At 33.2% G+C, this 26,699-nt stretch overlaps 1 protein-coding gene across 4 annotated transcripts in view; it reads left to right on the top strand.

The window, feature by feature from the left end:
* Nucleotides 1–26,699, top strand: part of LOC110999013 (dystonin) — a 215,954-nt gene that overhangs the window by 15,783 nt on the left and 173,472 nt on the right. The gene's annotated exons all lie outside the window — the stretch shown is intronic.

Genomic DNA, 26,699 nt, shown 5'->3' with positions numbered 1-26,699 from the left:
CGGCGACTGCACGACTGGCGCCAGACAAATACAGGATACTGCAGTTGTATTATGTAAGACATTCCGCGGTCAGGGTTAATACAATGACATAGAAATAAATGCTGTTATTACGACATTTGAACTTTTGCTTTGAAAAATGTGCTTAGATACAAATATTGTATAATAAAATCAAAAGCTCGCAGGTGCGTTCTCAAGCTTTTGAAATTGGTAGTTTAATAAACCACACAATGAACACGAGTTCAAAAACAATTTCATAACATCATAACAATCGCATCAGTTCTGACAAATCTTACACAACATCATCAAATTACGTTACCTTGAACTTGTCTTTTAATTCTTAATACCCGACCGTAACCATCTCTTGATGATTTACAATCACGCGAGCACGATAAAGCAGTGCGTACAAGATCAAATTCTGTATCGTTTCTTGTTAATATTTTTTATACTTCTAGAAATTACTAGTTTTTGGATTTAGACCACCGATCGATATGGCGTTATCCGATTGGTAAATTGAGTGACGTGTCTACGATTTGACTTTTCTTTTGACCAATCACAATCAAACGAAGCGCGCTATCGTGTCAAGTCCTTTTCTGCATTCTCAATTTGGACATTGATCAGCACAGGATCTATTTGAACTTGAGAGTTTGATTACATTATTGTTTCTACTGTCAGCGGGTTGTCACTGATACTTAAAATGGTTTTAAAGATTAAATTAATTGACTTAATCAAGTAAAATAATGACTACGAATTACGTCGACGACCAGTCGCTTTCCGAGCGACTTGATCTCTTGGCGTTTCCTAAACATGTAAGGTCTGTACATCTTCTACCACATATTACACTGTTTAGAAGAGTTGTTCAGATTAATACAAGCAGCTGAGTTTCATCATTGAACGCCGAGGCAGAATACGTAATTCCATCTGTTCCACCTCGACTTTCGTCATTCAGTAACTGGGTGTTTTTAAGGCAGTTTTTGCCGCGCAATACCACTATGCTTCCCTTGTCCCAGCAAGAGCGTACCAATTCTTAAAAGGCTGGCAACTCTGGCAATGTGCGGACTGCAGATGACACTCCGTTTGCTCTCATATAAAATAAAAGTTTAAACTCCCATAATGACTCCTTAAAACAACAAGATAAACCTATTTTTACTGTAGATATTTCTCATATCACAATAGACCTTGAACCAAAGAATGAAGAACGTTGTGCACTACTTTATCGGCCTATCGTGGAAGCCAAATATGGACTCGGAAGCCATACTACAATTAGATTTGAAACTGTACACTCAAAGAAATTAGACAATGGATTAGTTCTTCCGACAAAAATTTACAATTATTTTTATGTCAAGAATTGTGTCTTCCTAAATAAATAAGTAACTAAACCTTTATTTCTGACAAATAGGTTGTTACAAAAATCATCTATTGCTAGTGCCGACATTAGAGAGTCCCTGTTTTTATACGTAAATAACAATTGATGTTTAAAACAGTTTTTTTGATAAGAAGTACTTAGTTTAAATAACTAATCAAACACTAGACATTAAGTATAGGTACGTGAATGTGTGAGTGTATAAAAAATAATCAAGTGTTATTTAAATGCTTTGTTTGCATCGTAAGGCATTTAAAATTTGTAAAGAATTAACCTCGTACTCATAATCTATCAAAAAAAATTTTTTATTGAATTTAAGGTATTATTTTAAATAAATATTTATTTTAATAAAACATAGCCGAGGATTATTTTCTAAAATTAAATTCATCCCCTTTTACATTACACAATAAATAATCTAGTAGAACCCTGCCGGTAATCAAGTGACTCCTCACTTGAGCTGGTGAAACGGGTTCAGGACAAAAATAAATTGTACCGGTCTTACCACAATGAGTTCTATAAAAAATTACGCGCTTTGTCCTTGTAACTAACTGTAATCTACCTTCAAGTGAAATTCTTTGATCAGACCATTTCACACGTTTGTAAATCTATGATCATCAAACGTCATCGATCCATTTGTCTAGCTTTTTGATTAACTGAAAATATCTTTCAGGCCGCTAGTTAAAACTGTTGAATTAAGAAACAGTTAATTGAACGACTTATTAAGCTAGTTTTTTTTACCGGCCACAAGAATGTCGAAAACACTAAATACGCCTCAGCCCATCACACGCCCTTAAGATGGACCCTCGGGGTTAGCTTCTATCCCGGGCTTCTCTGGCATTCTACCCAAGGAAGCTAATTATCTGGGTTATATATACTTAAATATATACTTGCCATGCTTTCATTCATACTTATTTCGTATTTGCCCTTATCTAACCTTCATTTAATTTAGAACAACCGAGTAAAACATTTCTTTAAACAGGGAACAGGTTAAGTGATACATAGATCGCATTGATGGTTTGCAAGTGCGTTGCCGGCTTTTAATTGGTACGCTCTTTTCTTGAATGACCCTAAGTCGAAGTGGTTCGGAAGTACGTCGGTGATTACTGAATTTTGTATTCTGCCTCGACATCCGATGATGAAACTCAATCAAAGGTATATTACTAACTAAAAAAGGTATATAACTAACTACTAAAGGTATTTACTTAACGAGGCATGGAAGTGGAACGGACACATTTCTGCCTTTCACACTGATTTTTATAAGGACGACGATCAGTCAATTAAACACAATACACATTATGTCTTCACATTAAATTATTTAACTAATGTATACATATTATATTGTAAATTCTATTTCAAAAGAGTATGTGTTGAGTTTCGTGCCCATTCTTCTCCACGCGAAACTACCTTTAGGCAGGGGAAACTAGAATCATCTTTATGTTTTATTTATCGTTCAAAAGTGCCATTTTAGGTGGTCTAATTGGAATAAATGCTTTTTCTGAGTATTTGACTCTATTTAAAAAAACAAGCAAGCACTGACACTGAAACACGTCTGGACATTTCCGATGTATCCTCCTCCTCATTTATGTGGACTAGATTGCTACACCAATAAATACATTAAATAATAAATAAGTTATTTCTCTTAACGAAGCTGTCTACTTAATATAGGTAGTATATATCTCTTTCGTTTATTACATCAATTTCTCTTCGATCTTGGCATCGACTTCAATAATCTTTTAGTGGACTCGATCCTTGGCGACTCTTCTTCAATTTCTAAACTTCTCCATAATTGACAAATCCTCATCACCTGATTTTTGATTTTAAGTCGAATAAAAATCATTGACATCATCATCATTAATACCTCAATGTATGTTCTTAGGTAATTTTTAAAGAATGGACTTAATAATCCCTTCATTACTTATTTATGTTTTGTTTGCCAGCTTGTTGAATGTAACCACGGCACCACAGCAAAAATCAATAAATTACGACTAAATATTGAGGGCGTCTCGCTGAGTCTAGACTTGACGCAAATAATGAATAGTGGACTATTTACATATTCATTCATACAATGTGTATCCATATATGAACGTTAGCAGATTGATATATTTGAATAATCACAGAAATTTTCAATATATTGTCTACATCTTGCAATTTCAGACAGCGTCGGTATATTAAAATTGTATAGAAAATATTAACTTATTGAAAATATTAATTTATTGAATGTGACAAGCCCTTATTGGCAAATATAACAAACACGAGGAAAAAAAATCATATCAAAGCAAAAAATTAAATTATAAAAAGAAAATTGTTTTCAAAGTGAAGTTTCAAACTAGCTTGTTTATCATATGCTCAATCCTGAGTTTTGGCCAAAACGCGTTCTTCTAAATGTGATAATGGGATACATTATTTATAAGTAATTTTTAAGACAGCTACCGTGTTTCCACCAATCTACGCCGCTTTTGATGTTATACTTCAAGGCATCTACTTAAAATGGGTGTCCATAGGCGGCGATGACTACCATTTTTGGGCGTCCCGTAGCCTCGTATATAGGGAGGCTATTATATGTATAAAATTATCTGTAAGTAATATGTTTCTTCTATGGAAGGTTTTGCATGTGTTTTACCGGTCTTTGTCAGCGGCGAAATATCGTTTAGTTGTTTTTAATACACACAACAAACAGTTGCAAAACTCAATATTGCATTTACATTTCAACGTAATCATAGGAAGCCGTACTTACCAATTGTCTGCATGTCTTACGACAGGGATTGTCGATGGCCGGTGTGCGCTCGAGTGGTTTTACGTAATTTTAACAACTAATTATATGACATTGGGGAATCCTGCATCACATGATATTTATCAACCCGTGACAGAAATCAGTCCCATTAGAAAATGACTTACGAATACTCTAAAAATACTGGTTTAGTTTTAAATACTGGTTTAATTCCCTATCACTAACAACGGCTATTTATAATATTTTTTTATTATTATTTCAATATATTACTTATGTAATGTGGGTTTTGTACCCACGTCACTTAATATGTACATGTAAGGCATGCAACGAGTGGCCTTATCGCTAACAAACGATCTCTTCAAGGCAACCCAAGTAATTCCTTACTAAACTAAGAAATATGTTGGGTAAAATGCAAGAACTATTATGAAAAAAATAGAATCATCATACAAAAAATAAATAAGGAAAAAACTTTTTAGTTTTAAGTTTATTTATTTTCTAATCTCACGGATTTATGTATTGCAACGCAATACAAAAGAATAAGAAATACGAGAATTATAAAGGTCACGATTGAACAGGATAGTTTAAGGTAAATTTCAGCGGATCGATAAATAATTATTGAAGCTTTAAAAACTAACAAATAACATTCCATATACAGGGCGTCCCACGGCGATGCCACACGGAGGGAAAGTACCTTAAATATTAATGATAGGATATTTTACTGAAAGAAGACATCGTTTAAGTTTTAATAATAAGTAGAACTGCATTCACAGATTTTAAAAAAAATTCCTACCTCAACCGGGAATCGAACCCGCCAAATGTGACAGTAAAATTACATGTATTTTATAATAGCGTTTGAATGGGCTACTCATAAGCATTATTTTTTCCTTAGTAACCTAGCATATTAAATGAAACTAAAAACATAAAATTTTACATTTTATTAAAAAAAAAAAATTATCAAATGCTCAAAATGTGATCCGTTCTGTTGTATACAAATTCTCACTCTTTTAATAATTTCTCTCCCTGTCGATTTACTTATTTTTGCATGGTGGATGTTTGAAATAGTACGTCTAAGTTCATTTTGCACCTGCACACTGTTGTACCGGTTCCTGTAAACTAAATATTTTACATAACCCCATAAAAAAAATCAAGTGGGGTTAGATCTGGGGATCTCGGTGGCCATCTAATTTGTCCAAAAGTGCCGATCCAGGAAGGAAAATTCATTAAAAAAAAAATATTTAGTTTACAGGAACCGGTACAACAGTGTGCAGGAGTTACAAAATGAACTTAGACGTATTATTTCAAACATCCACCATGCAAAAATAAGTAAATCGAGAGGGAGAGAAATTATTAAAAGAGTGAGAATTTGTATACAACAGAACGAATCACATTTTGAGCATTTGATAAATTATTTGTTTTTAATAAAATGTAAAGTTTTATGTTTTGAGTTTCATTTAATATGCTAGGTTATTAAGGAAAAAATAATGCTTATGAGTAGCCCTTTCAAACGCTATTATAAAATACATGTAATTTTACTGTCACATTTGACGGGTTCGATTCCCGGTAAAGGTAGGAAATTTTTAAAAAATCTGTGAATGCAGTTCTACTTATTATTAAAAATTAAACGATGTCTTCTTTCAGTAAAATATCCTATCATTAATATTTAAGGTACTTTCCCTCCGTGTGGCATCGCCGTGGGACGCCCTGTATATAATAAACACCTTTAGCCGTGAATACATGAAAAAATCAACGAATTAACAAACAGTCTTTTGGAAATTATTAATGTTCAATACATTCTTATTGCACAATCCATAATTTACATGACAATTGGCAGGTCCAAATCGTATTTTGTCACACACACAGAACCGCCATTTCGTACGTAAACCATTTTTAAATTGGCCCTCCTTTGAAAATGTTCCTAATGGAGAAATTTTAAAAACACTTCAAATGGAACGTTATGTTCAAACCTATTTTTAACAAGAACTATATTTTACATGACAATTGCGATTCCAAGTCGTATTTTGTCAGATGCCCTTCGCCTTTGTTGTGCGTCGTGACTTGTCTTCACAAAGTCATTGTTTTCATTAAATAAATTCCTCTGATCTTTTACAAAATGTCTTAGTTTAATTATGTTATTACTTTTTGTTTGGTTTGTGTTACTATGAAACGTTTTATGTACAGTTTGGATAGAGCAATGTTTCACCTCGTAGGCCCATTTTAGGTTCGTCTGGGTGGGTGAGTGTTAAGTCCGTCGTCCAAGGCGCGTCTGACAGACATTTTAATAGCATTAAAAATGTCGAGAGCGCTCTTCAAAGTTGAGGTCTTACTGTAAAACTTCAATGCAGAATTAATTCTTGCAAAGGGTCATGGGTAAATGATACAAGAAAGCTTTAGCCTTGCTCTTGAAGTGTTTCATTAGGCGCATGATGGTAAAATTTTTATGGATGAAACGTCACAAAGGTATGCAGCGTTTTTGTCGAAGAAAAGGGAGAGAGCGATTGAGACCGATTGAGAGAGAGTGAGAAAGGGAGATCGAGAAAAAATACACACTATTGGTTGATGTATTCGTTTAGTAGTTACATATTAGAACTTTCGATGGCAATTCTGTCGCATAACGTCTTGTGCAGTAAACGCAGTAAATAAAAATCTGCGTTTACTGCGTTGTAACTGTGAGTAAACAGTGTGAATATAGATATACAAATACATATACTGCTATATTGGGGCTTTTACTTTAGTAATAATCAATTTACAAAGAAGTTTCACTTTTGACATGTGTACTTTGGACATACGCACTGTTTTTAATTGATATAATAACTACTAGTAAATCGTAGAAGAAAATGCTTGCGCACCTCACCGTAACATGTAATTTGCATACAAGACATTCATAATTTTTGTATGAGTTATAATTACACTCGCGCTCAATTAGATATATTAATGTGCAGCAATAATTGCTTCTATCAAAAAAATAGCTAAAACTTCTAGTTATGGACAGATTGATTATAGATGAGTATATGTTTTTGAGTTTAGATCTCTGTGTTAAAATATCACTAAATCTGTATTTCCGACGTGGGACCCACACCCCCCCACAAGGGGGAATTTCATTGTTAATGCAGTCTTTGAGCGCACCGTTACTATGTGGAACCAGCTGCCCACTGGAATATTTCCGAACCAATTTGTATACTTAAACAAAGTATAAGGCATGCAACGGGCGATTTCGCTAACAAGCGATCTCTTCTAGGGAAAAACTTAACTAATATTAAATACCTAATAACTTTAATCTTCTAAATTGATTCTATTTACAGTTTTATTTTTTGTGTAGCGATTGTATTTTTTACGCCCGGGTTCGATTAAATATCAGTGTAACCGTAAAATGTTATCAATAGTAAAATATTTCTTATTACGACTTTGGATAAGGAACTAAATCAGTTGAACGATCCTAATACTAATAATCTTGAGAAAATACATGTATTCATGATTTCCCAGTATGTTTTGTGTGAAAGTGGTGTACAATGAACTCGAAACAATACTGTGTGAATTCTTCTATAGTTCTTATCTCAAGGGCATAAGACTTATTATTCGTGTGACATTTTTTTAATTGTTTACGTCGATTTAGGATGTAGCCTAGTTTCCATCATATTAAACTAGGTAATTAGCGACTAAGTGAAATATTAATATTTAGAAATGCCATCAAAACAAGTCTCGTATTTTTAGTATACAACAGGGGACAAACGGGCAGGAAGCTTGGGACACTCTCAATGTCAGAGGGCTCGCGAGTGCGTTGCCGGCGTTATAAAAATTGTTCATTATAACAATGCTTTCCAAGGTGTAACATTTGGGAGACGTTTAAAGTAAAAAAGTATCAACTTCATTCAAATAAAATAATTTCCATAAAATAAAACTACTCGATTTGTTAGATGACGCTTTATTTATTAACATTTCGTTGCAAGTATAGAGAAATATTGTACAATAAACAAAATTTAATAAAGAGGAGAGGAACTTGTGGCCTTTTCGTTATCCGGCGGTCTTTTCCCGGCAACTACTGTGAGCAAATAAAATTAAATTTATTATATGATAGGTAAGCGCAAATATTTATTTTTATTTATTTATTTATTTTTATTTATTTTCCATTAAATTTTCCTATCTTTACAGTTACAACTAATGCGATATAATTCCATTATATTACCCACACCAACTAACCTACATATAAACATTAAAAAATTAAACTAAAATTCCTAAATCTTATAACTAACAATATAGCAAGCAACTCTTGTGAACTCAGCCAGCGTACAAACAAATAGGCCCACCTCAATGGAAATTTTGTTAATGATCTGTATTGCTCGCGTGAGTGGCGCTTTGCTAACCAAGTTGGAATGTGCGCGCGGTACATCCAAAAGCTTAGACGTAAGCCTCAGGTTTCTACCTGGTACCCGTAGACCCAGTCTACGGGTACCAGGTAGATAATAGTGCTCATTTAGACAAACCTACCTAAAGGAACAAATGGAGCAGAGCAATTAAAACATATGGCAAAATTTATTTATTAAAGATACATTATGTATCTTGAGATTATGAGAAAATTATTGTATTAAACACAGATTTACTATGACAATTGCTTTGGCATCAAGTGAATGACGCACTTAACGTTATGATGTCATTATCGATTAAACTTCAAATGTCAAATTGCTATAAAAACTGGAAACCTTATTGCTTACGTAAGCCTTCTTAGAATTAAGATCAATAAGTTTAATCTTGAAGGACATATGCAGAAGTACGATAAGAAGTCAGCTATACTAATTGGAGAGTTTTTCAAGGAAGTTTTTGCCGCGCACCACTATGTGGAACCAGGTGCCCAATGAAGTATTTCCGAACCAATTCGACTTAGGGTCCTTCAAGAAGCGTACCAATTCTTAAAAGACCGGCAACGCACTCGCGAGCCCTCTGGCATTGAGAGTGTCCATGGGCGGTGGTATCACTTAACATCAGGTGAGCCTCCTGCCCGATTGCCTCCTATAGAAAAAATATTTTCTACAATACATTTGATGAGGAAAGTCAGAGAACCGTCGTGAGAGTTGAGTTTGATTACCTTTTTGATTATATTATCTTGATCTTAGAGTATGATAGTATTTCATATGAAGAACTACATTAAATACTAATTGCTCCATTGGTTCTCATTTCTCCCCCTGTTATATAAAAAACAACGACGTCTAGAAACTACTTAGTATTATAATAGATTTCAATTCAAATTATTTAGATAATGATTTAGGACACCTAACGTTGTATAGAACATTAAACGATCCACTTCCGTTGAATTTTAAATGACGTAATTTCCTTTTAACGGAAAATCACCTCGATTGTAGTATAAACCTGTATACTATACGCGTTTTCGTTTTTATAATACGGCATAGTTTAATTCGATTTGTAAGGAAGGTACTAGGAAATGGATGTAATTTAATAGATGTAATTTTAAGAGAAGAGAAAGAAGAGCTATCGTGGAATATGCTTAAAAGGAGTATTATGAATATCCGTAGCGCTAAATCACCTGCACCTGCTGCTTAGTTAAATGTATTTATTCATTTTTATACATGTTTTCTTTATGTAAATGTTTGATACTGTTTTGTATAAAGGGTCGTTCAAGTATGACGTAAGCGGATTTATTGTAATTTATCCCCCCCTAAGCACAGCTCTCAAGAATATAGTGCATAAACGTATATATTTTTATATGAATCTTCGAAAATGAATTTTGTATTTAAACATAGACAATGTGTGGGTAATATGTGTAAAAAAGTAAATAATTATTGCTGACGTTATTATCAAATAAAAATATCTGACTCCCCTCTTTAGTGCTTGCGTATTACTTGAATGTGTACTCCATATTGTGCTTAAAATGTAATTAATATAATTATTTTTTGTTATATATATTTTATGCTGTAGGATTACGAAATAAATAAACATTTGATTTTTCTCATTTTAGGCTGATAAAGTTGCCCAAGATAAGATTCATGTGTAATTGTTTCTTCCTTTGTCCGGCTGGCGTCGCAAGGGACGTATTGATATAATCTTTCATTCGTATACTTTTAAGTGACACTGTTTTACTCACCATTCACAACACCAAATTGTTATTTATTTAATGAGTCAAGCCATCTTGCTGTAAACTTGAAACGTCCGAGTTATGTAAATAATGTTAAAATAACGAGTTAAAGAAGTTTTATTTAAAAATAACAGTTCATACATAATTTCATTAACACGAAGTCAGTCACAGGTAATGTGAGGGAATTAAGTAAATTTAAATTCAGAATGTCATTGTTAACCCTGACCGGACATAAATACGGGCAATGAACCACTTGACTCAAATATTGCACGTGCGTTAGTTTTAATAAGATATCTTTATTTGCAATAGATAAAGAGTTTTATTAGTCATTATAAATATTATCTATGGAATGTGCGAATATGATATTTATTTGAAAATAGAATTGCTAGAAAACGCTTCAATTTTGTCACAAGCCCAATAGTGGAAAGCAGAATACGACATGTCACCCATATCAACTCGACATGCGTCGTTCCACCGCCACTATATATAGTATTCAAAAGTATTCCCAAAATAATTTGACTTAGTGACTTTTACTTCAAGAAAAGACCGTTCCAACCCTTAAAAGGCTGGCAACGCATTTGTGAGCCTGCTGGCATTGTATGTCCATGGGCGTCGGTATCAATTAATATCCTTCTGTCTGTTTACCCTCTGTTCGACAAAGATGATTAGGGTTTACGTGGTACAACTTCCGAAGCTTAATTGGCATATGAAACTGTCTAGGAGGATCCTTCAAATCTGGCGAAACAGTTGATAATACCTAATTAACTAAAATTAACATAGAAACAATGAAGGAGGTGGTTCTTCAAAGATTATACAAAACAAATTTTGTATCTACAAATAATATTTTTTCCTCATCGACAAAATAATCTTCCACTTCACTTATAATACGTTTTTAATTGAGTTAGATGCGGAAGTAATTTTACCAATTAATGAGGATTAAGTTCAAGTAGCATTTTTTAAAGCCCTCACTTAGAGAAAGAGCTTTGTCTATTTTTGTTGTTTACAAATAATCTCTCAAGTAGGATTACATATTTATTATACTCTCTTATGATGCTGAAATTCGTTAAATTCATAAGACGAAACACGTGCAAAATATAATAATGAAAATCAGTATTTTGTAAACATATTTAATGTTTGTTACTCTTTGGATTAACATGGAGGAGGAAGGTTGGTGGACTTAGTTTCTCAGTTTCTCACTAGGTCCTGGCTAAGTAAGCCAGACTGGCTCCTTCCAGAAGCGCAGAAGTCTCCTAGGCACTTTGTAGGTTTCACGGAACGACCTCATTGCTCCGAGGATTTCTGTACGTTTAGTCACTGCCTCACATTCCAGCACTACGTGGGTGACTGATTCCTCTGCGCTGAAACAACCTGCAAATACACAGTGATTACATTAATATTGTACTTGTAATAGTGGCTTCAGCGTGCGAGTCTCATCCGAGTTCATAGATTCGATTCCTGGCTTTGCACCAATGGACTTTATTTTTGTGTGCGTAAGAGGTACAAAAAAATTAGAGCAATAAATATGTACTTTATTGCTCCAATTTAAACTGAGAGGAATGGTAAGATTTTGAGGAGGCCTTTGCCAAAAGAGGCATACAGAGATATGTACCTAGAAAGAATGATATGGTAGAAATAAAAGGCTTTTATTATACAAATACTTATATATTAACGTCGCGTAGAAATTGCGACTCGTATTTCGGATATAGAAACTACATATAATAAATGATTTGTGTTTATAAAGTCCATAGTTAAATGTCAAAATAATATTGTTCTTGACCGTAATACATGAAAATTACGTCGACTGACCTCACAAGTATTAAATAATATTTAATTTTGAATTAGTGGCTGCTTGTTAATATTACATCATCAGCCTTGTTAAACTGCTAATTCATGTGTGTTTTTACTGTTAATTTACGGAAATACAAAACTTTGGATATTTATTTAAATTGAAGGAGTGGAATTAATTTAATAAGTATATTCGATGCTAGGCAGAATGACCCAAAATGAGTCTTGACCACCGAAACTTATTTATTTTAAGAAAGGGACTGCCGATCGCATGCACTCTTCCAAGGCTTTCAGCGCTATTTGGATGATATTTGGTTATTCTAACCGTAAGATTTCAAACAATTTTACCTTGTAAAATTTTGTTGTTGAAATTTTACCGATCTAGTAAAATACACTTTTCCTTCCAAAGGGCCCAGGCGCAGAGGGCTCCCGAAGACAGGGATGAGGGGAGGAAGTTGGCGGCGCCGCTAACACAAACTTTAAATATAAGCTCGACTGAAGAAGACCTTCCTCTCAGGGATTAATTGTTTAATAGAATACAAATGAGCCTACAGGATGGCCAAAAGGGCAGTTATCGCAGCCCATTTTTAGAGGGCGCGTTGCCGGCCTTTGAGGGAGGACTACACTCTAACTTCGAATATTTGGTGGTCGTAATCTTGATTTGAATCTATTTACAGTTTGGTGATGCCAATAACTATAGGTGCTCAGGGTTGGGAGTGGTCTGGTGGAAGTGACTCCTATTGTACTTATTGTACACTGACCTTCGACAACTATTGACTATACAACGCGTTTAAATTACATATGTAGTATGATATATTATTATGAGAGGGCTAAATCTGTTTTTTTTTTGGTCGTAGAAAATTAAATGTAAGACTCTCATTAGTTACATCAAAAAAAAAACAATACAATTTTACAAAGATACGATTTTTATAACTTTAATAAAAAAAATAACTCGACGATACTTTTAAAAATTTAATATCACTTTTAATAACGTACTCAATGCCGGCAACGCGAGGCTTCGGGCATTATCACTTATCTTTATGTCTAAGACATCGTTGCTTTAAACAGAAGCATACTATGAACATTCTTACTTTGGTATTTGAACGTTAAATCTTTAATTTCTATAGAAAAAGCTACAACATATATATAAAAGGTGTAAGTGCTATCATGCGTGCTATTCGTGATTAAAACATCTAGATGGCAGTGATACCAATTAGGAGAAATTCCTAGCAGTTAATTAATCGGTGTCGCTTCAATAACCACCCATTATCTAACAAGTAACAAGTGTCTGCTACACCTGCTACATTGTTTGTGGCCAGTCATGCGTGACTTATGTCTTCGAAGGCTTCTGGGAGACGATGAGCACTTAAGTCAAGTCACATCTGAAGCTAACTAGGATCCCGTTCTGAATAATCATTACAGGTTGACTTACATAATATTATATAGGACTTTAATTTTGTCGTTCCTTCTTCTTCTTCTTCTTTCTTCCCTAGGAATAAAATCGGCAGAATTTTCCAAATTTCGCCTGCAAAAAGCAACCAGGTGTTCAGGGATCTCATTCGAATTCTTCGCGTTAAATACAAATTAAACTTTTTTCTTGGAGCTGGATTTTTCCAGTAAAGGGCTGATCAAATTTAAAGAAAGTATTGTTAAGTGCCTATCTCTTACCTCATCCGCTGCTTTGCTCATAAATAGGAAAAAAATACATGTGTTTTAAAAAAAATTTGGTAACCAAAATTACCAAAATTGTCATAGCTTAGAAAATATAGTTTGTTACATATACTGTAGATATATTTATGTATGATGTGGCAAACCTCGACGAATAAATATATTTTGTAATATAAAGTAGTTGAGAATATCTCTCAGGATTCTAAAAAAATATAACAAGTAACAGTAATAAACAGTTTCTATTAGTATTCTTGTCACCTCCACGGTTTAGCTAACTGTAGGCTGTCATGAACATGTCACTGGCCAATGGCCATATTACGGGTCTAAAGAAAAGTCATAAAGACTTTTTTAGACTATTTATTTATTTATTTGGAAACAAAACAGATACATCTTTACAATAAAAATAAAGTTAAAAATAAAAAAAACATAAAACTAGCGCAACGTACCCGGCAAATAAACTTGTTAACAGCCTAACCAACCTTTAGAAATAAACTGGCATCAGAAGAAGATGTTTTAAATAATTACATAAAAAAAAGAACGTGGATGGTACGGCTGTGGCAGATTTTTCTCTACTAGATAGACATTATTATCAACAATTATAAAAAGTAATTCGATATTAATAATTTTGATAAGTTGTGTTTGAATAACTTGTATAAAATTTAGTTTTTAGTGGTCTAGTATTTAGGGTAAAATGGATATTTTTCCATTTCTATTTTTTTCTCTAAGACTAATATTCTATATAGTGTGGCAATAAACAGGATTCTTACTGAGCACTTTTTTACTCTACTTATCTTTGTTCGCAGGTAAGACGAGCGCTGAGCGGACTGACAATGAGCCATGGGAGGTTAAAACAGGGCTTTGTACCGTTACCTTTGTTTTGGCTTAAAGAGCATTAGCTTGAATAGAATGTGAACAGTGACAATTGACACACTGCAAAATGATCAAAGGTTTACTGTGCATATTTATTTATTTCTTTATTTAGTAATCCTACAGCTAACATAAATTATATATACAAACAAAAACACTGAAACTATAGCCAAAGACCTTTTTTAGTGAAATGTATGATGTTGGAATATGTACATTAAAAGGTTCAAAGATTTTTAAAACGGAACAAACAAACAAAAAGTATTCAATACATTTAACTAAGCCAAATTTTGCTGTTTTGTGTGATGGTGTAAAAGTGAGGGTATGTAGGTGAGGGTGTGCTCATGATGCAGGTGATTTTGAGCTATGGATAATTAATAAACTCTTCTAACCACATTCCGCGATAGCCTAAAGAAGTCAAGGCTTATGACAGGACGTACAATGACCACTGTGGTCATTGTAGGTCCTGTCCTGCACGAACACTGAGGTTTTTGCATAGTTAGTGTTGATGTGAGGAACATGAAACAAAGCATGATTACGAGTCTTGTAGGCAGGAACAAAGAAGGGCAACTTTTCTAGAAGGGAGCTGCAATTAATTTTGTTTGAGATAATGTCATGTAGTAGCAATAAATCTATTGTTTTCGTCGAGATTCTAAAGTATTAATATTAAAATATTCACACAAAATATTAGTGATATTATGTCTCATTTATCCATCTATTATTTATATTAATATATGGACGTAAATATTTCAGATTCATTATTGCGCTTATGATGGAGCCTTTGTTCCTAGGCTTCAGTTTTTTTTATAGAACAGGGGGCAAACGGGGGAGGCTCACCTGATGTTAAGTGATACCGCCGCCCATGGACACTCACTTTAAGGTCCTAATGAAATCCAATTCTTGAATTGGTCTAAAGGCCTTTTGGGTTCACTATTGCCTTATGCATTGATCAAGACATCGAATCGTTAAATAAATAAAAAAATAAAAAGTGTATCACTGTCGTCGAGTAATTAACGAGAAAACAAAAAATATAGCATTTGTAAGCGTTCCGATCTAATTGATATTAGTTCGATGGATTGTCTCGTATGGCGAGAGAGTCACATTCTACGACCATACTGGAATAGTAGAATTTATGCTGAGTTCCCATGTATTACTTACGGACAGACGTAGTTAGGTAACGATAACTTATACATACATATATTAATCGTAAGTCCAAATAGAAATAGGCATATTGGCGTCGGTTAGACTTTGCCTGACGAAATATGCAAGCAGACTATATTTATAATATATTAAAATAGGCTGCATAATATCTACCCGCTTTACAGAACACTATGTAAAAAGACGAATAAATGTGAGACCCAGAACCCAGAAGTGGAGGAGTGGATACTACTGAGATATAACATGAAGTTACACATTACACTCTCCATGCACACAAGCAGATAAAAAAACCAAAATTGTAAATGAAAAAACAATAAATATTATTAACAGGTATTTTTTTTAAAAAAGGTTCATCCAATCCCCATACAATAATAATGCATTATTTATAATGATTAAAAGCATTTATGAGAGAGAAATATTAAAATAAAGTATCAAGGTTAAGTAAACGTAAGAACATTTCATTCATGTTGTATTAAATGTTACAGTTAAAATTGCACTTTAACCGGTTTTCTGATTACTTTATTAAATAAATACGTTTCTGTACGTTTTACGAGCTTGTGGGTACGTGTCTTTAATTGGTCGTATATTTTTTTTAATTTAACAATCGATAAATGATACTTGATTTTTATATTTCAATTTGAGTTTAAAGTTTTATGTTTCGTGAAATAAAAAAATGTAATAAATCCAGACCTGCGAATTATACTTATAAAACTGTATATGTATTTAAATCAAAGATCAACGATCGACAATTTTAATTTGGCGCCCGAGATAAAATCAGTTGACGCCCACATCTTAAGTTCAAAACATAAATTATGTATCTCCGATATCGATTGAGCTTATCGGTCAATGACCTCGATCGTGACATGCGCTCGCGCAAAAAGCGCCCATTCGGTCACTGACCTTCCCCAACGCGAGACGTATTGGGCGTTGGGCCAGATGCCATTATTTGATGTATCGCATTTATTATAGGAGACTAGAGACAGTTGGCCGGTATCGTTAGGAGGAATTGTTTTTGTTACAAAACTCCCAAAAGAGATCCCAGTTCAGCACTAAATATGGTCTTATAACGAAACATAAAATTGTCTAGATTTTACAGTTTAAATGTAAAGCTTATTGATAAAGCTTCTTGAATACACTTATATAAACACATATATTACAGTTTACATTTGGTCAAGATTTCATTTCATTTCAATACATATCTTCGTAAACAGTAATATTTACTTAATATATATTCTCACAGTGTATTGTACGTATACCTACCCAACCTATTTTACCGCCTATTTCAAGAGAGAGATAAAGAAATAAACCAGTTGCCCTGCTTTTCATTTAATTATGATAAATTTTTATATTTATTTATTTAAGTATTAACGATAAAAGAATCGATAAAAGATCGATACACGTCTTAAATGGCGTAGTTTTGCTCTTTCGCGAATTTTGTAAACGTTTTTGACATTCATAAGCATGCCTTAAGTCGCATCTAAACTGAATAAATAAATTTTGATTGATTGATTGGGTGATTGATTAAATAACTTCGCTCGATAGAAAAAGATATCCAAACATTGCCAATTTTTGACACTTTGAATTCATTTCATGATTCAATACACATATTACGGAAATCTATATAGAACATGATTTTTGATGATGAGCAATTTAATATATGTAACTGTTTTAGGATTATTCCAGCTATGGACCAGTTTGTTTAGTCACTATAATAATGAATTATATAAATAGAATTAAGAACAAGAATTATCTTCACTTTTTTCTGAGGAATTTATTTGTAATTACTATATGTGATATAAATGAAAGTTGAAAACGCGATGCGCGAAAGTGACTGAAAACTCGTAAAGTTCATTGTGATATTGTAATGTTAGAGTGAGATAACGTATTGGTGCACGCGATTCAGCTGAGAAAGTGGACGTCACGGTACACTGACGATGTTCTTGCAATCACTTGGTGCGAGGCATAGGAGACAGCGGTTTGTTATATCCGGGAAGAAATTATACAAAAAATGCCTTTATTCGAGTACATAATCAAAGATTTTATTAATTTTAACCACACCGAACTCTTCCACTTGTCATCCTCGCTAACATTTTCCAATGCTATCCCTTTTTTTTCATGGTTCAAGGTGTCTGGTGGGCGTCTTTTTTTCCCCACTGTACCATTCCAAGTAAGGGTCTTTTTGACTCATAAGTCCATGGCCCATTTCCCCTTTAACCTATTTTGAATGTGTTTCATCTATTATGTTTTGTATTACATAGTTTTTAACTTTGTCTTTAGTTTTCAACCGATATTAGAGTCTTATTAAAACTCCATGTTTGGCATCCATATCATATACATGGAAAAAAGGAAATTCTGGCTTCTATAAGACATGATAGTAGCACGAACTGGTTTCATAAGATGGCGCTTTTGTGCTTTGAGTAGTAGTAAGATATTGTTTAAAAACGATAACCCTGCTGCCCTCATTATTAAATTATAAACTGACTTTTGCAACTAAGTGGTAAGTAAATAAATATCTTCCAAATCGCATGCGCTATCCTTTGATAAATTATGTAAATCTGCGCAGCTCGGTCACAAGGCACTTTATAGTAATAAATATAACTTCTGCGCATTAAATTTTGCTGACAATTGCAGTGATTTCCTTGTGCTTTTGTATTATTTTTACCCTACGCCATTGAAGCGTTTGCGCAGCCGCTTTGTTTTATACCTTGTTCCAAACAAAGAGATCTGTTTACTTTGTTTTTTGTTTTACGTGCACTGTTTGCTCTCGTATTTGCCAACAACTTGTTACATAAGTATTCTGTTGTTCTAAATGTACTTTGAAGATGTAATTACTGAAAATTAAATCTGTGCAATCTACTGTTTTGATCTTAATATTTGAGGGTACTTCAACAGCGCGTACCAATTCTTAAAACCGGCAACGCATTTGCGAGCACTCTTGTGAGGCTCCTGCTCGTTTGCCCATTTGTTCTATATCTTTTTATAATAAGTATTGTGATTAACTGCTTAAGTGAAAAAATATCTCATGTGTCACAATATCCATATCAAACACAATGTGTGTATAGGTAGTGTCAGCTTTAATTTTAATTGCAGGTTGCTGTTTTTTGTATATCGCGGATTCCTTCCTTTTTCTTATATCTACTCGTAAAGGGAGTCAAACCGACAGGAGGCTCAGCTAATGTCAAGTGATACTACCACTCAGACGACTGACAAGTGCGTTGCTGGCCTTTAAATACGATTCTATCTATTACTTTATTAATTACTTATTACCCTCATGTTAGGCTAGACCGTAGTGTTGAATTGTGTCTTTGTACAGACAATTTATGAAAAAAAAAACATCTTTTGTTTTATAAATGTTTGTACTTTAAATGTTTAAGTTAATTTATATCAATAATTAATAGTCTAGTAAGTACCTTGAATTTAAATAATGGCTGGCATCATAATCACGAGAGCATAAAGTCAGCAGATAAGATTAAAGGGCCTTAGTAAATAACTGATAACAAGATGGTTAAGCCTTTTGCAAACTCACTTGGTACAGTATAATGTACTCTTAATTCAATGATTTAATTTAAATTTATAACATCACAAATATCTAAATGTTATACATTTTTTTACACATTAGCCTAGAATTTATATTTTGCGAAATCCAATATCAATCGGTTGGAAACTGGTTTCAAATCGTTGATAAGTGACCGCCCACGTTGTTATCATTGTCCATGTCTAAGTTTGGTGCAAAATATAAATTAAAGCGTTTAAATTTTAATCTACAAAATTAACTGTAAGCTTTTAGAAGGTTTTCAATGTAATCTGGGAGAATGAGATTTATTTACAATAACTTAGGTATAACCAAGATTTTTTCTGCTTCCAAAAATTTACAAGTAATTGTGTTTCTTAGGGTGATATATATGTGGCAGTAAATTAGTTGAAATCAGAAAGTTAATTGAATCTCTAGACAGATTTAATATCGATATTCAATTAAGTCGCAGTATGTTCCGTCAGACAAGTAAGTGAAAGATACGTTCAACGAATTTTCTAATCATTCTATGTGGAACCAGCTGCCCACTAAAATATTTCCGAACCAATTCGGCTTAATGTTCTTGAAGACTACTACGCTCCTTGCGTACCAATTCCTAAAGCCGGCAACTCACTCGCGAGCCTTCTGGCATTGGGAGTGTGTATGGACGTCAGTATCGCTTAGCATCAGGCGAGCCTCCTGTTCTTTAGAAAAAAAAAACCTAAATGTAAAAAATAATTGAATAAATATTGCCTCCAATTTACTTGTACCACAATCTAACGTCTCAATTGTATTGGCTCGGGGTCAAACCCGCTTATTACAATTTTACAGAAATCACTCACACCTTTGTCCGATATAATCTATAGAGGAAAACGTTTGTTGTTTAAGCAAATAAAATCCTGAGTTGTGTGTTTACCAAAAAATATTCGAAGCTGTTCTGCCGACTTACAATAAAAATAAATGATATTTGCCAATAACTTTTATAAAGCTATTTAAGAGCGAAACAGACCATGGGCGCCGGTTAGCACTTTATTGAAATTGCTCCTCGTTTGATTCTTGTCTTATAAAAAATTCAGTGTTTGTATCATTCAAATAAATAACATTAATAAAAAAAACAAAACAAAAACGTCTTTCTCTTTCTACATAGATACACAAAAATTAAATAAGTACAATATGAGTACTATCGTGTATGTGGAATCAAAATTCTACATATTTTGTGTTCACATTAAAGTGATATCAAACCGCACTTAGAGTTTAATGTCTTATACATATTAATGGCACGTGCGCGAACGTTCGTTAGCGGACAACGAAAGTTAATTTACAATTACGTATATTATGTAAGTGTTGCGAAAATTTGCTCTACATTATGTATATATTATTCATTATATTTTGGGTGTCCAGTCGAATAATATATTTGTTGACGATGAAACTGCATTTTATTTTATGTAATAGCAGACAAACGGGAAGAAGGCTCACCTGATGTTATGTGATACCGTTGCCCATGGACACTCTCAAAGTTAAAGGGCGCTCAAGTGCATTGCCGGACTTTTAAAGAATTGGTACGTTTTTAGATAGGTTTTAATTTTATTAAATGATGGGGGTGAGGTCTAGTTTGACTGTCAAGTGTTGATCTTCTCCAAGTGCGTACTCCTCCCGGCAACGCACTCACTAAAAATGGCTGTCTATGGGCTGTGATAACTGCTTTTTTGGGCGTCCCGCAGGCTCGTTTGCCCCCTATTATATAAAAAAAAGTATGACTTGCAGTTACTATTGTCTTTTCGAACCAGTGCAACATATTATATATAAATTTAAAATGTCTTAATAAAACTTTTATTGAATTCTTTTTACTGAATATAAATTATTGCCTGTCGTTAATTGTTTAACCGCTGTTTTCAGTGTTGATTAAACCAATGGGTAATATCTACATATATAACAATATAATCTGTAGCTATAAGGATAGGACTGTTCTTTAGATTTTAAGGCAAGAAACCTTGTAGGTATGTCTGCTGATGAGTCCACAATCTGAACCCCGATAACACTATTGGCGGAACTTAACACCTTAACACAGTTCCTGATAACGCAATAAAGCACGTTATCAGTTCAGCCGTTATCTTCAAACAAAAGAATTGGTAATACGGAAGTAGGTGTGAAATGTGGTTAAAAAACTGGTATATTTTATATAAACATACCCATTATTTTCTGTATATAAGTTGGTTTTGTCTAAAGACAGCTCTTATTATAGAAACCCACTATATTATGTATTTAAAACATAAAAAACGCACATATGACAAACCATAAAAATATATATTTGCTTTTCCAAATAACGTTAAAGCAAGTAGTGTATTTATTTATACGTACCTACTAAAACAATGTGTATGCCGAACAAAATACTAGAAATCATGGCATCACAAATTTAACACACATACACAATACCAATTATATTAGAACATACCTAAGTAATCTATCAAAGGAGAAAATTAAAACAAACAAACACATATGCTCTGTTGTAAAATCGATAATTGATTCAAAAGCCATGATTACATTCTGCATCCGTAATGAGGATTTTTTTGCACATGGCCTATTTTGCAAATAAAATCTCACAAAGTGGCTTCAGCATGCGACTGTCCGTCTGTCTGTGAAGAATAACATCGAGAGGTCGTTCTTAAATTCAAAAAGTCGATGGTGTCGAGGAACAGAAGGTTAATCCTAGATTATCAAAAAAGTATTTTAGGTATCACCTATTTGCCTATTAGAAATTATCACAAAACATACAGAAATCGGAGGGATGATATGAGGGTTATAAGCGGGATTCGTATTATTATACATGGATATATAAGAGCATTGTGATAGAGCTAGGAAACGCAACTAGAATTAACCTATTTCGTAATTATATAATATTGTGTTTTGTATTATTAAATTATATTTTTATTTTATTTTCACTTCTCTTCTTTATTATTATTATTTGTATCTGGCGCTCAGAGTCTACTCAAAATAATCTTGTTCTCCCTTAAGACTTGACATGTAACAATAACAAATTATCCAATGAAACGCACAAATTTCCTGACGTGGAGGGAGCCACGTTGACGATCTAAATTGACGTAATTTGAGTTCGTTTGAAAGCTCGTAAATAATTTTAAAACGTCAAGACATAATGCGGTGGTCCATTGATAGAAGTTTTGTGTTTGATGATGTCATTTTATGAGACTCGGTTCAAATTCGTTTATTTCTAGTAATTTTTTGAGTTACCAAGCAGAACAGAGTTTTCCTAGTTTGGGCCGGATACCTCTGATGAAAGCATGTTACAAGAACTAGCCGAGGAGATTTTTTAAATTTGACAATCAATTTTGAATCTCTCCATTGACACGAACAATTTCACACTGGCATTCTTTAATATCCAATTCTTATACTAAGGTTACCCGAGGAATGTTCTCATAGAAATCGCCCGATGCGCCGGAGCATGACGCCAACAACAATCTCACTTTCGCATTTACTATATTAACTGTATTTTTAATTAATGTTGACTAAAGAAATTAAATTTAATTGATAACACTCGTTTACATAACACGCGAGTCAAAAGGAAATAATTGTAATTTTATTGAATGTGAGATTTAAGTACAGTGACAGTTATTTTGTCTTTTTGAAGCTGGGTGTGACTTTAATTTTACGGTAAGAGATAACATACATTTTAACTATATCAGGTCAGGTTGTCAGTCAGTTCTTCACGAGCTGATCTTCATCCTTCCGGCAGATCTCTTGATTTGACGGCCTCTCTGTCTTATCTCTTTAGTAGATTAATTATCTTGACTTGCAAAACAGCGTATACAAAGGAGTAAAACAAACAACGCGTAGCTAGGAAGTGTCCATCAGGTCGCTAATCCCGTCCTGCTAAGTGCTATTGTACTTGTTTTATTGCCTAGAGTTCATTAGACGAGGCGACGAAAGGAAGCTCTTAAGGCGTGTTCACACTGGAACTATTTTCACTAATTCAAGTATTTTTTATACTAGAGCAGTGTAGCGTTTTAGAATAACGATTACCTTTGAGATTTTTAATACTGATTACTTTTAAAACTTAATTATACAATTAATGATTTAAATCCACTTAACGAGATTTTCTATTAGACAACACGAGGTAAACGGGCAGACACATTGTCAGAGGGCTCGCAAGTGCGTTGCCGGGCTTATAAATGATCACAGACTTCGACTGAAAATTTTAAAAATGACATCTAATTAAGTTAATTCATTTGCGCTAGCATTTGTTCAGTTTAGCCATCACTAATAATTTTAAAATAGTTCTTCAATATCGGCACGAGCGTGGCTGTGATCCTTGAATTAGTTACGGTAACTGTTTTAGTTTTGTTCTCAAACATCACACATTTTAAGGACCACAATTAGATACTATATGTTATAGAAAGTGTGAAAATTACATGAAACCTTAAGAAGACGCAACGCCAACGAGATTCATGCGAGTTCCTTACAATCGAATAGTCCGCAATATAAAACACAACTCAACCATCATCAACCATTAAAGAAGGAGCATGGGTTTTCCAAGCATCCGCAAATCTACACTGTGAATACATAATTTATGCAGGAATAAATAAATAAAATAATAATAATAGCATATTATTAACACAGAAATAACGATCAGGCGAAATATATGTATGGAGTTGCTGAAAATGTCCACAAAGTCATTTTTCATTAGTTTTATTGTAAATCCGAAACAATCTGATAACAGGACCATTAAACGATGAGCGCACCACCAATATGTCGTACCAGATGCCCACTGAAGTATTTCCGAACCAATTCAACATGGGAACGCACTCGGAAGAAAAGAGCGTTACAATTATTAAAGGCCAGCAATGGACTCGCGAGCCCTCTAGCATTTAGTATCCATGGGCGGTGGAATCACTTACATCAGATTAGCCTACTGCCCCTTTAGGGGGTTCTATATAAAATATGTCAGACAGGCGTGTAAAATGGATACTTGATTTTAGTCAGAATGTTAGAACTAGCCTTAAATGTAAAATGAGTCATGACTTCCGTAAATACATTTTACTACAAACTATAAAATATACTTTACATACATATGTTTATTTTTATCGTATGGAAAAATATCGTGCTTAAGGACAGTATTCATCGAATTTAACATTTTTAATCATAAAAGAGATTTCGACTTATATGTGACATTGTTGGATTTATTATTTAAGTATTTTTATTTATTATATAACTAGTAAGGCTTTGCGTTTCATTAATGTCTTCAAATTTCTGGGCAACGTAAATCGAGAAATTCGAATTAATCATGAATTTGAATTAAATATATTCCAACTTAAAGGCGCACATCTGATATGCATGGCATTTTTAATAAATTTTGATAAACGTAGTAAATAATATATTTTACATTAATAATAAGGTGATATTTTATCACCTTATTTTTAAAGAGTTCAACTCATAACAAATTAATTGCCTGATTAACTACTTTTGAGAAACAAAGGACAGAGATAAAGCTTTGAAAGTTACAACTGGATTCATCATCTTAAAGATAGTTGTAAAAGGAAACATGTCACCGGAAATTTTTAATATTTCAAACGAGTTTATGAGGAATTGGTTTCATTGCATTTAATAAGTATAATTAAGAAGAGTCGATACATTTTTTGTTTGGCGTTTGCGGTATGCGGAAGATAAATTTATAAATGGGGTTTAATTATGTGCTCGACGTATTTATTGAGAATTATTTATTTTCGGGCATAATACCAAATGGACTCCGGTCACAACAGAGAAATAAAAGAGAAATGGAAAATATGGAGGAGGCTTTTACCTTCAAAATGGCCATAGAATACTAGACCACAAAAACAACTTAAATTTTTACAAGAAAGAAATGAAAAACAGACCAATTTTTTGGATTCATTAATAAAGCTCTAATAATAATTATATATTGGTTGTCAAATATTTATGTGTTATTAAATTTATTTCGTGTAAAGGAATATATCTACTTCAATATATAACAAAATTAAGTTAGCTATGTCAGTAAAGTTGCGTAACTAAAGGATATACTTTAAATATCAATCATCATTTCAAAATTAATAGCAGTAATCAACCTGCAAGTGATTATACTTAATGCACAGTTTACAATTACTATAATTGATATGATTTATTGTTAAGCTCGCAAGATGTTCAATATCTTTGATAAGAAAGGTAATTAAATGAGTTATTTCCTCTAAAAGTGTACTACAGTTCTTCATTCATCTCTCATAGTAGATTATTTCTGAATGGTGAATTAATCTTAGTGAATGTAAGTGAGCTGAGGCCAATTGGATGTATATACAGAGATATGTTCTTACAAAATCATCAACTTCAATTGTTTATTGGTGACGTATTATAACTATTGCCATTAAAAAAAAATAACTAAAACAAATCAAAAAAGTTTGGTTCCTGTGGCAGTGTTTTTTAATCGCTGTATTGTCGTCTTATTTGTCGAGCAAGGAAAACACCAGCTATGGGGTCACCGATATTAGTACATACCAGGCGATAACTGAAATAAAGTTTTTTTTTTCAATAATCTCTACTCTATAGGGATCAAAAAAGTTGGGAGGAAATACTCTTGTATTTTTATTATTTAAATTTTAACATTATATTTTAATTGCGAAAGATGTCTTCGTAGTATAGCATTATTTTAGGCTCAAGATGCAGAAGTTTCACTAATTGCGTATTGAAAATTGATTTTTATTATTAATTTTATTCGCGTTAATTCGTACGCTTTGGTGGATAAACACAAAAATAAACTACATCTAGACAAAATATATTTAAAAACAAACATTTACTTACTAAACTAATATTACTAACAGAGATTTAATTACGTTAAACACTTTAGCCAATGTAAATATTTTGATGATGACAAACTACAACTTTTATATTTTGTTACAGGTAAGATCATCCAAGAAAGAACGAAGACAATAAGTAGGTTATGGTTTGTAACCACCAGGAGGAGAAAAATGAAACATAATTTTTTTATGATTACTACCCTGACCTTATACCGTAATTATCCTTGTAATGTTCGTTATACCTTTATGCTTTAAAGGAAGACACTTTCTGCTATACATTTTAATATACAATTTAATTAAGACTTATGGTCCATTGATAGTGTACGAGCCACTGAAGCTTTCTTAGTTTTATAAGCTATTTTTATTTTCATCTCCGCCTAATTGGCGGAGTTACACTCCAAGAGCATAGCCAGACGTTGGCACTCTCTTCAACAGTTACATTGCAATAATTCGTTACATAGCAACTAACGTTTATAGTATTGTCTTTTATTAACATAACTTTTACACATCAAGAAAACCACTTTTTTACGGATTATAGTTATGTATTATTGTATTTAAACTTATAATTATTTGGACATAATTTTAAATTTAAACCGACGTTTCGCGTGCTTTACAGCGTGCGTGGTCACGGTGACTGAAGACAAAGGTGTTAAATGTCAAAAAGTATTACAGCTGCAGAAAATGTTTGTTATCTGTATTTATTTCCCCGGAGTTGGTATCGACTAAAA

The sequence above is a fragment of the Pieris rapae genome, chromosome 20 (assembly GCF_905147795.1).
Source record: "Pieris rapae chromosome 20, ilPieRapa1.1, whole genome shotgun sequence".
NCBI classification, from domain to species: Eukaryota; Metazoa; Arthropoda; class Insecta; order Lepidoptera; family Pieridae; genus Pieris; species Pieris rapae.
The sequence above is the reverse complement of the archived record's forward strand: the minus strand, read 5'-3'. Positions and strand labels throughout refer to the sequence as shown.